A 14,569-nucleotide genomic window follows, 5' to 3' on the forward strand; every position below is an offset into this window, starting at 1 on the left:
GTAGGGAGAGACACACAAGGCGATCGATTCCTGTATTTGCCCTCCCGTTGCACCGATCACCCCCTCTCCTGCACCCATCTAATGCCTCTGCTGCCTGGGCCCCCCTGCTGGTCCTGGCCCAGTACAGAAGGAATGGTGCTACCCCCTTATCAGCAGCCCTGTCTGAATCCCCAGCAAGTGGCTGGGGATTTGTCTTTTACTGCCCCCTCCCATCCTGGTGCCCTAAGGCAGCTGCCTTAGCAGCCTTGTGCTGGTGCCGGTCCCAGATGTTCCCAGTGAAGTGACTGGGGGATGCACAGAGATTAAACAAATCCTCCTACATAAATTGTACCTGTTTATCTGCAGCCTTCTCTTCTCTACATCTATTAACAGTGCTGATTTTATCAAGCTTGCACAGCTGTAAAAAAAAAGGGGGGCGGAGAGCTGAAGTTACACTCTGCAGAGCTCAGTGAGGTGAACTCTGAGAGCTGATTGGAGAGAAGGGACACCTTCCTCCCTTCACACAGCACATAGGAACAGAGCTGAGGCTGTCAATCACAGGCTGTGTGCTGGAGCTCCCTCCCCTGTCACCGTTTTGTTTTCTCTTAGTGTCAGGAAAACATGTCAGAGGTGACATATGAGGAATGAGGCAGCAGACAGAAATGACACTTAGTGCTCTGGATTGAAACAAGTACACACTATAGAGGGATATGTTTTGTTCATATTTCATGTCTGAGGTTTACAATCACTTTAATATAGTTTATTATCAAACTGCAGAATGTAATTATACTTAAAGAATAGATTATAAATACAAGACATTCTAATTATTTATTTAACATCATTATTGGACTATAGGATGCGATACACTAAGAGGTTCCAATCTTTATTGGCCGTCATGACTGTTAGGAGCGCTGAACAGTCACATGACTGAAAATGACAATTGCTGTAGCTGGTTACATTGTGATGATAAGAAGATGAAGCTGAAAAGAAGGTGGAGCTCTATGGGAGTGCACAACGTGCGCAAAAAGCCAGCGGGCAGCGCGGGTCGCAGGTTGCGGTAGTCGTGTCCTTTAGCCAAAGAATCCGTGAGATTAACGACTGCGTGACAATGAAATGCTAAAAATGACAAATCCGATCCACACCATGTGACCGCAAGTCCCAAAGAACAACCCCATAATGTTCATCTGCAGCGCTGCTCTGGAATAATGAGAGGCCATCAACGTATCGCCACTTCTCGCAGCTTCCCTGGTCTACAAGAGCAACAAAAAATCAGCTGTTACATTGTATCACAATTGATGGAAATCACTTTCCTATGCTATACTATACTATATGATACTTTACTATACTATACTATACTATTCTATATGATACTATTCTATTCTATATGATACTAAACTTTACTATACCATACTATACTATACTATACGATACTATTCTATATGATACTATTCTATTCTATATGATACTAAACTTTACTATACCATACTATACTATACTATACTATTCTATATGATACTATTCTATTCTATATGATACTAAACTTTACTATACCATACTATACTATACTATACGATACTATTCTATATGATACTATTCTATATGATACTATTCTATATGATACTATTCTATATGATACTATACTTTACTATACTAAACCATATGATACTATTCTATTCTATAGGATACTAAACTTTACTATACTATACTATATGATACTATTCTATATGATACTATACTATATGATACTATTCTATATGATACTATACTTTACTATACTATACTATATGATACTATACTTTACTATATGATACTATTCTATATGATACTATACTTTACTATACTATACTATACTAAACTATATGATACTTTACTATACAATACTATATGATACAATACTTTACTATACTATATGATATGATACTATACTTTACTATACTATACTATACTTTACGATCCTATACTATATGATATGATACTATACTATGCTTTACCATATGATACTATACTATACTATACTATACTATTCTATACTTTACTATACTATATGATACTGTACTATACTATCCTATATGATACTATACAATACTATATTATACTATACGATACTATTTGATAATTTACTATACGATTCTATACAATACTACAGTTAGTGTCAGATTGCCCCCTGCACTATCGCAGTCCCACTATTAGTCACTGTTCACCGCCATTACCAGTATAAATAAAACATTCCAGTATATATACCATTGTTTTTAGATGCTATAACTTTCACACACTAATCAATATACACTTATTGGGATTTTTTTTTTTTTTTTTACCAAAGACATTTTGGCCTAAATTCATGAAGAAATTTGCCCTTTTTATTTTTTACTTTTTTCTCTCATTTATACAATAAAAAAAAAAAAACAGTGGTGATCAAATACCACCAAGTTATGAAGACATTTGATTTTTTTATCTTTTTAATTTTTATTGGATTTTTACTATAATAGAAAGTAGAAAATATCTTGTCTTTCAAAATTTTCTGTCTTTTTTTAATTTATATTACAATGTTTTATATATACCGTATTTTTCGCTCCATAAGACGCACCTAGGTTTTAGAGGCAGAAAACAGGAAAAAAAATTCTGAACTAATGGACTGCAGACATAGTACAGGAGATGACCAGAGACTGCGGACACAGTACAGGAGATGACCAGAGACTGCGGACACAGTTGAGGGGATGACCAGAGACTGCGGACACAGTACAGGAGATGACCAGAGACTGCGGACACAGTTGAGGGGATGACCAGAGACTGCGGACACAGTACAGGAGATGACCAGAGACTGCGGACACAGTACAGGAGATGACCAGAGACTGCGGACACAGTACAGGAGATGACCAGAGACTGCGGACACAGTACAGGAGATGACCAGAGACTGCGGATAGAAAAAAGATAGCGCCGCGCTCCTATATAATATATACAACTTAAGCTTAAGCTTTAGAGGTGTATCAAATTCCAATATGAACTGTGACTATACCACTAAATGCATATAAAATATTACATATAAATGACATGCATGGTGTAAAAACCTATACTGTTATTGCTTTAATGGGTGCCCTAATGAAATCCTGTGTTGCACCCATATAAAGCTATGTGTACTCTATATTAATATGTGCACATGCTAAAATAAACAAATAAAAATACAGTCTTTAAGGTAAATGTGCAAGTAAAGATTCTGTTCCTTGTCTCCGAGTGCTAAATGGTCTCCTTATGTGCTCACCTCTATATTTGCCTGAATGAATCCAGGCAAATACGCTTTTTATCCTTCCAGGATAGATGAAATGGGATGATGTCTTTGCTCTAGCCGTCCTATGAGGTGAATATACATATGGATGGATCCTCCTGTTGTCTACTTTATCTCCCTGTGTACCTGTGAGTACACTGAGTAGCTCTCTTGGGATCTCCCAATTCCCCTCCTGGGGTTGTTTCCTCTTTCACTCCTCCTAATATCAGCTCATGGGATGTATGGTCAAAGAAAAGGAAAAGCAGACCATAGTGTCTTATCCTTATATAAAGTGGATTTATTTAAGCCAATAACAAGTTGATAGTATGCAGCTCATAAATGATCCAGACAGGCTTAGATGGCAATCAGCAGGTAAAAAGTAGGTACATAGAAAACCTCTCTGCAGCTGCCCCTGCAGTGCTGTCTGCCTGTGCTTGTAATCGGATCTGCTCGCTTCTCCAGTGCAATGTCGTGACGTCAGAGCCCCTCCCCTACGCGTTGCGTCACAGGGTCACGTGACTTCATCAGGGGGAATTTGATTGGATTTGACCAGAGACTGCGGACATAGTACAGGAGATGACCAGAGACTGCGGACACAGTACAGGGGATGACCAGAGACTGCGGACATAGCACAGGAGATGACCAGAGACTGCGGACACAGTACAGGGATGACCAGAGACTGCGGACACAGTACAGGGATGACCAGAGACTGCGGACACAGTACAGGAGATGACCAGAGACTGCGGACACAGTACAGGGATGACCAGAGACTGCGGACAGCACAGGGATGACCAGAGACTGCGGACACAGTACAGGAGATGACCAGAGACTGCGGACACAGTACAGGAGATGACCAGAGACTGCGGACACAGTACAGGAGATGACCAGAGACTGCGGACACAGTACAGGAGATGACCAGAGACTGTGAATAGTACAGGGGATGACTGCTGACCTTTGGGGAGGGGGGGGAGCGGGTACCTGAATTTGACAGATACCCGCTCCCACTTCCGCGGAGTTGTTCTTTCATCTTACCTGTTCCTCTATCCAGCCGCGCGCTGTCTTCCCGGCTTCTGTAATGGCGCTCGGCATGACAGCCGGGTGCCCAGTGCGCATGAGCGAGAAGCACTTGTGCTTTGTGATTGGTCCGGCGGCTTCTGGGATCTGTCATGTGTCCCAGGTGCCGCCTTACCATTCACAAAAAGCACCGCTTCCTGCGCATGCGCACTGGGCACCCGGCTGTCATGCCCACACTACAGAAGCCGGGAAGACAGCGCCGCTGGATAGAGGAACGGGTAAGATGAAAGAACAACTCCACGGAGGTGGGAGCGGGTACCTGTCAAATTCAGGTACCCGCTCCCCCCCCTCCCCAAAGGTCAGCAGTCATCTCTATAAGGTCCCGCTGTAGAGCTGAGCGGCCGGCCCGGTATTCTGACACGGCGGCAGTGGAAATACCGGACCGACCGCTCCATATTCGCTCCATAAGACGCGCTGACATTTTCCCCCCTTTTTTGGGAGGAAAAAAGTGCGTCTTATGGTGCGAAAAATACGGTATATATATATATATATATATATACACACAAACACACACACATATATATATATATATATATATAAACAAAACCCAATGGTAATCAAATCAAGAGAAAGCTCTATTTGTGTAAATTATATAATTTTCATCTGGGTACAGCATTGCATGACTGTGCAATTGCCAATTAAAGTAACACAGTGCTGAATAGCAATAAATGGCCTGGTGATGTAGGGGGTAAATCCTTCCAGAGCTGAGGTGGTGATCCTAGAATTATTGCTCTCACTACAACACTCCAGCATTTGCAACAATACTTCACATGTTACATACACATACTTTTTTTTTATTGGATATTTTTTATAGCAGAAAGTAAAAAAAAATGTTTTTTTTTCAAATTTTTTTTCTTTTTTTGTTTCTGTTGCAAAAAATTAATAACCCAAAAGAAATCTCTATTCATATGAAAATAATATATTCATTTTTTTTTTTCATTTATATAATAAAAAATAAAAACCCCAGTGGCGGTCAAACACCACCAGAAGAAAGCTCTATTTGTTTGATAAAAAAATTATATAATTTTAATTTGGGTACAGCGTTGCATGACCGAGCAAGTGCCAGTTAAAGTAGCGCAGTTCTGAAGAGCAAAAAAAAAAAGGTCATAAAAGGGGGTATAACCTTCCAGAGCTTAAGTGGTTAATTGGTGTTTTTATATCTGCCTGCAGGTCAGCCTAAAGTCCAGTTTTATTTTTAATCGGAAAACTGTTTTACTTTTTGATTTATTTTGATTATTTATTATTATTTTTGATTATTTTTTATTTATTGTAGAAATACAAAAAAGATTATTTCTGGTCTTGTTACCTTTGAGGAGAACAGAAAAGCGACAATCCCAATAGGAAGGCAGCAGAGGATCATAGTGAGGATAGAAAGTCTGGCGTAGTCTCGGTGACCCGGTTGTGGAAGCACCGCCACGTTGGAGCTAGCTGTGGTCACCACTACAGAATGGAGGCAGGGCTGCGGTGGGGTCACCAGCGGTGGGGTCACCAGCTGAGGGGGGTAATAAGGCGGGGGAGGACCAAAAAACCCAGGTGGAGGTGCTTGACTTTCATCGTAGGGTGGAGGACACGGATACATCTTTCAGTCACTTTGCCAGAAGGAACTTCATTCGCCTTGACGAGAAGTAGTTCTTAAAAACTCATTTTCACATCAGAAGTCACCTGCGACTTACATTTTCCAGCTGGACATGTAAGTGTTTACTCCATTCCATGGTGACAAGTCTCCTCCTGCGGGCTGTCATCCATCTGTTGGCTGGGACAGCAGGAAGTCCAAACAATGAATGACAAGCACACAATAGGCCGTTCTCCAACTTGTCCTTAAGTAAAGGGCACGGCCAGTATCTGCCTAAAGAGACCCTGTCACCGACCTAAAATAAATAAAAATAAATAAAAATTACAAAAAAAATAATATACCGTATTTTTCGCTCCATAAGACGCACCTAGGTTTTAGAGGGGAAAAACAAGAAAAAAAAATATTCTGAACCAATGGACTGCAGACACAGTACAGGAGATGACCAGAGACTGCGGACACAGTACAGGGGATGACCAGAGACTGCGGATATAGTACAGGAGATGACCAGAGACTGCGGACATAGTACAGGAGATGACCAGAGACTGCGGACACAGTACAGGGGATGACCAGAGACTGTGGACACAGTACAGGAGATGACCAGAGACTGCGGACACAGTACAGGGGATGACCAGAGACTGCGGACACAGTACAGGGGATGACCAGAGACTGCGGACACAGTACAGGGGATGACCAGAGACTGCGGACACAGTACAGGGGATGACCAGAGACTGCGGACACAGTGCAGGAGATGACCAGAGACTGCGGACACAGTGCAGGAGATGACCAGAGACTGCGGACACAGTGCAGGGGATGACCAGAGACTGCGGACACAGTGCAGGGGATGACCAGAGACTGCGGACACAGTGCAGGGGATGACCAGAGACTGCGGACACAGTGCAGGGGATGACCAGAGACTGCGGACACAGTGCAGGGGATGACCAGAGACTGCGGACAGTGCAGGGAATGACCAGAGACTGCTGACCTTTGGGGAGGGAGGGGGAGCGGGTACCTGAATTTGACAGGTACCCGCTCCCACTTCCGCGGAGTTGTCCTTCCTTCCTTCTTCCCGGGCCGGCTTCTGTGACAGCCGGGTGCCCACTGCGCATGCGCGAGAAGCGCTGCGCTTTGTGAATGGCCCGGCGCCTTCTGGGACCTGTCATGTGTCCCAGAAGACACCGGATCATTCACAAAGCGCAGCACATGCGCAGTGGGCACCCAGCTGTCACAGAAGCCAGCGCGAGAAGACTGTGCAGCGCTGGAGCGAGGAACAGGTAAGGCCCCGCAGGAGAGAACAGCTGAGCGGCCGGCCCGGTATTCTGACATGGTGGTGGCAGAAATACTGGACCGGCCGCTTTATATTTGCTCCATAAGACGCACTGACATTTCCCCCCCTTTTTTTGGGGGAAAAAAGTGCGTCTTATGGAGCGAAAAATACGGTATATATATATACAGTGGGGATCGAAAGTTTGGGCACCCCAGCTAAAAATTTGTATTAATGTGCATAAAGAAGCCAAGGAAAGATGGAAAAATCTCCAAAAGGCATCAAATTACAGATTAGACATTCTTATAATATGTCAACAAAAGTTAGATTTTATTTCCATCATTTACACTTTCAAAATAACAGAAAACAAAAAAATGGCGTCTGCAAAAGTTTGGGCCCCCTGCAGAATTTATAGCATGCACTGCCCCCTTTGGCAAGTATCACAGCTTGTAAACGCTTTTTGTAGCCAGCCAAGAGTCTTTCAGTTCTTGTTTGAGGTATCGTTGCCCATTCTTCCTTACAAAAGTCTTCCAGTTCTTTGAGATTTCTGGGCTGTCTGTCACGCACGGCTCTTTTAAGGTCTAGCCATAGATTTTCAATGATGTTGAGGTCAGGAGATTGTGAAGGCCATGGCAAAACCTTCAGTTTACGCCTCTTGATGTAATCCCCCGTGGATTTCGAGGTGTGTTTAGGATCATTATCCATTTGTAGAAGCCATCCTCTCTTTAACTTCAGCTTTTTCACAGATGGCATCAAGTTACCATCCAAAATTTGCTGAAATTTTATTGAATCCATTTTTCCTTCTACTCGTGAGATGTTCCCTGTGCCACTGGCTGCAACACAACCCCAAAGCATGATTGATCCAACCCCATGCTTAACAGTTGGACAGAGGTTCTTTTCATTAAATTCTGTGCCCCTTCTTCTCCAAACGTAAATGTCAGGGATCTCCTCGATCCCCGCCGCGATGGGCCCGGCGCAGGCGCACTGCTCCACCCAGTGCACGGGCACTAGGTCCGGGCCGGCCGCGGCGTTCGAGTTCGCGCATGCGCAGTAGAAGCCGCGGCCGCCCGCTGGGCACCAATGGCAGCGCAGGGCGGGATATTTAAAGGTCCCTGAGCTGTCATTTGGTTGCCTTCTGGTCTTCCTGCTTCCTGTGTTCCTGTACCTGTGCCTAGTGAGTTTTTGACCCGGATTGCTCTTGACCTAGCTGATTTCTCCTGCCCAGACCCTTGCTTGCCTGACCTCTCTCCCTGGATGCCCCTTATTAGATCTGACCTCCTGTTGCTGACCTGGCGTGTGACCCGACGATTCTCTGCCTGCTCCCTTGTACCTTACCGCCCGCTACATTACCGACTCGGCCTGTCTGACTACGCACTTGCTCAGCCATCCATCCATCCATCCCATCGGGGTCACCCGACCTCCTCACATCTGGCTCTCCCTGGTTGGAACCCCTGGCGAACACCACTACCACTGACAGGTGTGCTCAGTAGAGGCGACCTGGTCTCGGGGTACTACAAGTCCATCCCCACCATCAGGGGCCCTGGTGAACAAGTACCCTGGGGCTTAGACTCCGCGCTCTGGGCGCGCCTGACCAGTGGAGTGCTAGTGGTGCCGCTCGGCGGTCCCTCACAGTACCTTTGCTCATTCCGGCCAAAAAGTTCAATTTTAACCTCATCGGTCCACAGAACTTGTTTCCAAAATGCATCAGGCTTGTCTATATGTTCATTTGCAAAGTTCAAACGATGATTTTTGTGGTGAGGACATAGAAGAGGTTTTCTTCTGATGACTCTTCCATGAAGACCATATTTGTACAAGTATCACTTTATAGTGGAATATTGACCACAACTCCAGTGTCTGCCAGATCTTTCTGGAGGGATCGTGCAGTCAAACGTGGGTTTTGAATTGTCTTTCTCACAATTCTGCGAGCTGTTCTGTCTGATATTTTTCTTGGTCTTCCAGATCTTGCTTTAACTTCCACTGTTCCTGATGACTGCCATTTCTTAATTACATTCCGAACAGAGGATATTGACATCTGAAAACGCTTTGCTATCTTCTTATAGCCTTCTCCAGCTTTGTGAGCGTCAACTATTTTCAGTTTCAGTTTTCTAGACAACTGCTTAGAAGAACCCATGGTGCTGATTGTTGGGGCAAGGTCAGATGAGTCGGGGCATTTAAAACCTTTGAGATTGACATCACCTGGTCTTCCCAGACGATGATTGAGAACAATCCATGACACTGGCAGGTCTCAGCTTGGCAAAGGGGGCAGTGCATGCTATAAATTCTGCAGGGTGCCCAAACTTTTGCAGACGCCATTTTTTTGTTTTCTGTTATTTTGAAAGTGTAAATGATGGAAATAAAATCTAACTTTTGTTGACATATTATAAGAATGTCTAATCTGTAATTTGATGCCTTTTGGAGATTTTTCCATCTTTCCTTGGCTTCTTTATGCACATTAATACAAATTTTTAGCTGGGGTGCCCAAACTTTCAATCCCCACTGTATATATATATATACACTGCATGGCGGATTATCACACTTATATGAACTTGCTAGATGTTCCATTTCAAAACCATGTCCATTAATATGGAGTGGCCATCTCTTTGTAGCTTTAACATCCTCTACTCTTTTGGGAAAGGTTTTCCAAGAAGAGTGAAAGCCATTATACCTGCGAAGGGGGCCGGGACAAGGTCATCCAGCGCCCAGGATGAAGATGGCGGATTGCAACCCTCCCCGCCAGGTGGAGTCCCCAGTAGAGTCCCCCTTTACATCAGGTGTCATTATGCAGGGAGGGGGGATTGTTCCCCTGAGTGTATATATCTTGTATCTGTGTTCAAATAAACTAGTCTACTTCCTGGCTTACTTCAAGTCTGGTGTCGTCTCGTCTTGTATGGTCGGCCGTGGTGTCTGTGGTCGGTGTTCGGACGGGGAAGCGGTAGTCTAACGGACGTACCCGAGTGCAGTCTGGAGTCGGTTCAGGTACCCCATGGATTTCTCACGCTGGATGGACAGCAATAAAAATTCTTTGGCAGATATAGCCTGCTCTGTGTATGTATTCTGATCAGGGGTGGACTGACCATTTGGAAACCCGGGCACTGCCCGAGGGCCCGGGGTCAGTAGGGGGCCCCATGAGATGCAAAAAAAAGGGGGTTTGTGAAAAGAGATTCACAGAAAAGCGGCTACATTATGAACAGACCGTGACACTCAGAAAATTTTCCAAAAATTATGCTTTATTACACAGATATAAATATGACATATGGGCATTCACCCTGGTTTACCATCACCTCAGTATGAGACAATAACACACAGACCTAAAACCATATAAAATAACACCAAGACCGGTCTGGATAGATGTGCTGCAAATATCCATGAAGGACATCTCTTTCATTCCCTTTATCCACGGCACAGGTGGTGAGTGGATTGTTACAGGACATTAGATATACGGTCCTCTGTGATCAATATGACCTACATATCTTATTGAGTGCAAGCTCTGTCAGTGACTTCCCACATTATTTGTTTCACTACAGGATGGGGACATTATGGTGCTTTGTGTAGGATACAGGACATACCGCATATAGTTCAACAGGCAGAAGATTCATTGGGATATGTCTTGCTTTTCCTACAAAGGGTGGTGTGTAGTCCACATATAGTGGTGAAGATACCATTTCAAGCAGAGTGCTGCAATCTGCACCTTTCTCCCATCCTGGGAATAAATGGGGCTTATTTCCATTCAAGAGCTTTATGATACAGCTGTTCACATTACAGATGAACGGGCCCCAACCACGTGTGCCGGCACAGGAATGTATTGCATCATATATTTGACATTTACGTCTTTTTCCAAACAGGCCTGAGGCTTACTGTTCCCCTCTTCACGCTTATTGTGCTTACTGCATTTCATACATGTGATATACGTATATCCATAGTATAATTTTTGGATTCCCTGTTCGGGATTCACCATTATGATATTGGTGTAAATTCATTATTTAATATTGTGGTATACCTATGGTATAATTTTTGGATACACCTCTTTTGGGAAGTGTTTACCTATGTGTTTGTACTACAGAGATATTAGACTCTTGCAGTCACTTTCTCTGTTGCACATACATTTAGACCGGTCTTGATGTCATTTTATATGGTTTTAGGTCTGTGTGTTATTGTCTCATACTGAGGTGATGGTAAACCAGGGCGAATGCCCATATGTCATATTTATATCTGTGTAATAAAGCATAATTTTTGGAAAATTTTCTGAGTGTCACGGTCTGTTCATAATGTAGCCGCTTTTCTGTGAATCTCTTTTCACAAACCCCCTTTTTTTTGAATGCCTTTTTTGGCTACTGAATGGAAACCAAACATTGGGTGACACGATAACTTAATTAACAACCTCTTAATAACTACCTATAGTATACAGGCCCCATGAGATGCCCCTGGTACCTTTTTCATAGGCTTTTTTGAGTTTGGGCAAGGACACAGGGGCCCCATGATCCCCTATTGCCCGGGGACCCCATGAGTTGTCAGTCCGCCCCTGATTCCGATGACATATTTGGCTGTTGCTTGAGATGAGATATCTTGTTCATGGGCTGACAGTAGGGATCTTCCCTCCTGATATTTGCGGGCAATTACGTTTTACATAAAGCTGACATCTGACTTCTGGCTAGATCTTACATAAGGCAAGGACACCAGTAACCTGTCTGACTTGGCAACATTCTGGTTAATGAATGGATTTGGCTGATTTGCAAAGATGACGATATAAATATTAATATATGATGTATTAGGACAGGACGGGACGCGGTGGAGTGTCTGGATCCTCCCGGAGCCGGTGTTTCAGGTGTGGGGAGTCAGACGGGTTGCGTAATCCTGATCCCAAAAATATGGCGACCGCAAGAGTTTATTTCAAGCTGTCCTGGATAATGTAGAACAGTGCCGAGTCTTTATTATTCGATTCATCCGAATCATCACTTCCCCTTATGCAAATTATAAACCATGTTTAGAACGGGCACTTGGCCTACTTAGCAGGATCATCCAGTTCCATGTCCTATCAATGCACTAAATTACATTCACATCGGCTTGTATCAACCCCTCCCCCTCCAGAGGATCCCCCATCCTCCTTCGCCCTCCAAAGGATTTGGAAGATTTACCTGCCCCCCCTGCTCCCCAAAGGTGTACTATGTCCGCAGTCTCTGGTCATCTCCTGTACTATGTCTGCAGTCTCTGGTCATCTCCTGTACTATGTCTGCAGTCTCTGGTCATCTCCTGTACTATGTCCGCAGTCTCTGGTCATCTCCTGTATTATGTCTGCAGTCTCTGGTCATCTCCTGTACTGTGTCCGCAGTCTCTGGTCATCTCCTGTACTACGTCCGCAGTCTCTGGTCATCTCCTGTACTACGTCCGCAGTCTCTGGTCATCTCCTGTACTACGTCCGCAGTCTCTGGTCATCTCCTGTACCGTGTCTGCAGTCTCTGGTCATCTCCTGTACCGTGTCTGCAGTCTCTGGTCATCTCCTGTACCGTGTCCGCAGTCTCTGGTCATCTCCTGTACCGTGTCCGCAGTCTCTGGTCATCTCCTGTACCGTGTCCACAGTCTCTGGTCATCTCCTGTACCGTGTCCGCAGTCTCTGGTCATCTCCTGTACCGTGCCCGCAGTCTCTGGTCATCCCCGGTACTGTGTCCGCAGTCTCTGGTCATCCCCTGTACTGTGTCCGCAGTCTCTGGTCATCTCCTGTGCTATGTCCGCAGTCTCTGGTCATCTCCTGTACTGTGTCCGCAGTCTCTGGTCATCTCCTGTACTGTGTCCGCAGTCTCTGGTCATCTCCTGTATTGTGTCCGCAGTCTCTGGTCATCTCATGTACTATGCCCGCAGTCTCTGGTCATCTCCTGTACTGTGTCCGCAGTCTCTGGTCATCCCCTGTACTGTGTCCGCAGTCTCTGGTCATCTCTTGTACTATGTCCGCAGTCTCTGGTCATCTCCTGTGCTATGTCCGCAGTCTCTGGTCATCTCCTGTACTGTGTCCGCAGTCTCTGGTCATCTCCTGTACTGTGTCCGCAGTCTCTGGTCATCTCATGTACTATGCCCGCAGTCTCTGGTCATCTCCTGTACTGTGTCTGAAGTCTCTGATCATCTCCTGTACTGTGTCCGCAGTCTCTGGTCATCTCCTGTACTATGTCCGCAGTCTCTGGTCATCTCCTGTACTATGTCCGCAATCTCTGGTCATCTGTACTGTGTCCGCAGTCTCTGGTCATCTCCTGTACTGTGTCCGCAGTCTCTGGTCATCTCCTGTACTATGTCCGCAGTCTCTGGTCATCCCCGGTACTGTGACCGCAGTGTCTGGTCATCCCCTGTACTGTGTCCGCAGTCTCTGATCATTTCCTGTACTGTGTCCGCAGTCTCTGGTCATCTCCTGTACTGTGTCCGCAGTCTCTGGTCATCTCCTGTACTGTGTCCGCAGTCTCTGGTCATCCCCGGTACTGTGTCCGCAGTCTCTGGTCATCCCCTGTACTGTGTCCGCAGTCTCTGGTCATCTCCTGTGCTATGTCCGCAGTCTCTGGTCATCTCCTGTACTATGTCCACAGTCTCTGGTCATCTCCTGTACTGTGTCCGCAGTCTCTGGTCATCTCATGTACTATGCCCGCAGTCTCTGGTCATCTCCTGTACTGTGTCTGAAGTCTCTGGTCATCTCCTGTACTATGTCCGAAGTCTCTGGTCATCTCCTGTACTATGTCCGCAGTCTCTGGTCATCTCCTGTACTATGTCTGCAGTCTCTGGTCATCTCCTGTACTATGACTTCATGAGGGTGGCCTGAGAGCCGAAAGTCCTCTAGTGGGCCCTGTGCTCACTGCCTCGCACCATAGCTCTCGATTGGCATTTGCCATTGAACACCAGAATTGGCAGGTCCACCACTGGCACCCTCAGAGCAGGTTCACCCTGAGCATATGTGACAGATGTGAAAGGGTACGGAGAAGCCGTGGAGAACGTTCTGCTGCCTGTAACATGGTTCAGTATGACCGTTTTGGTGGTGGGTCAGTGATGGTCTGGGGGGGCATATCCATGGAGGGACACACAGACCTCTACAGGCTAGACAATGGCACCCTGACTGCCATTAGGTATGGGGCTGAAATCCTTGGACCCATTGTCAGACTCTACGCTGGTGCAGTGGGTCCTGGATTCCTCCTGGCGCAGTGTGTCCTGGGTTCCTCCTGGTGCGGTGTGTCCTGGATTCCTCCTGGCGCAGTGTGTCCTGGGTTCCTCCTGGTGCGGTGTGTCCTGGGTTCCTCCTGGTGCGGTGGGTCCTGGGTTCCTCCTTGTAGAGTGGGTCCTGGGTGCCTCCTGGTGTAGTGGGTCCTGGGTTCCTCCTGGTGCAGTGGGTCCTGGGTTCCTCCTGGTGCAGTGGGTCTTGGGTTCCTGCTGGTGTATGACAATGCCCGGCCTCATG

General features: G+C 45.6%; 1 long non-coding RNA gene across 1 annotated transcript; it reads right to left on the reverse strand.

The window, feature by feature from the left end:
* Nucleotides 1-788: 788 nt before the first annotated feature.
* Nucleotides 789-5,999, reverse strand: LOC149434310 (uncharacterized). The gene is made up of 2 exons (XR_016308771.1): nucleotides 5,619-5,999; nucleotides 789-1,229 (listed from the first exon to the last, which is right to left on the reverse strand). It is a non-coding gene; the product is annotated as an uncharacterized LOC149434310 (long non-coding RNA).
* Nucleotides 6,000-14,569: the final 8,570 nt, after the last annotated feature.

The sequence above is a fragment of the Staurois parvus genome, unplaced genomic scaffold, assembly GCF_062004578.1.
Source record: "Staurois parvus isolate SC_StPar_1 unplaced genomic scaffold, SC_StPar_1.0 ptg001782l, whole genome shotgun sequence".
Taxonomy (NCBI): Eukaryota; Metazoa; Chordata; class Amphibia; order Anura; family Ranidae; genus Staurois; species Staurois parvus.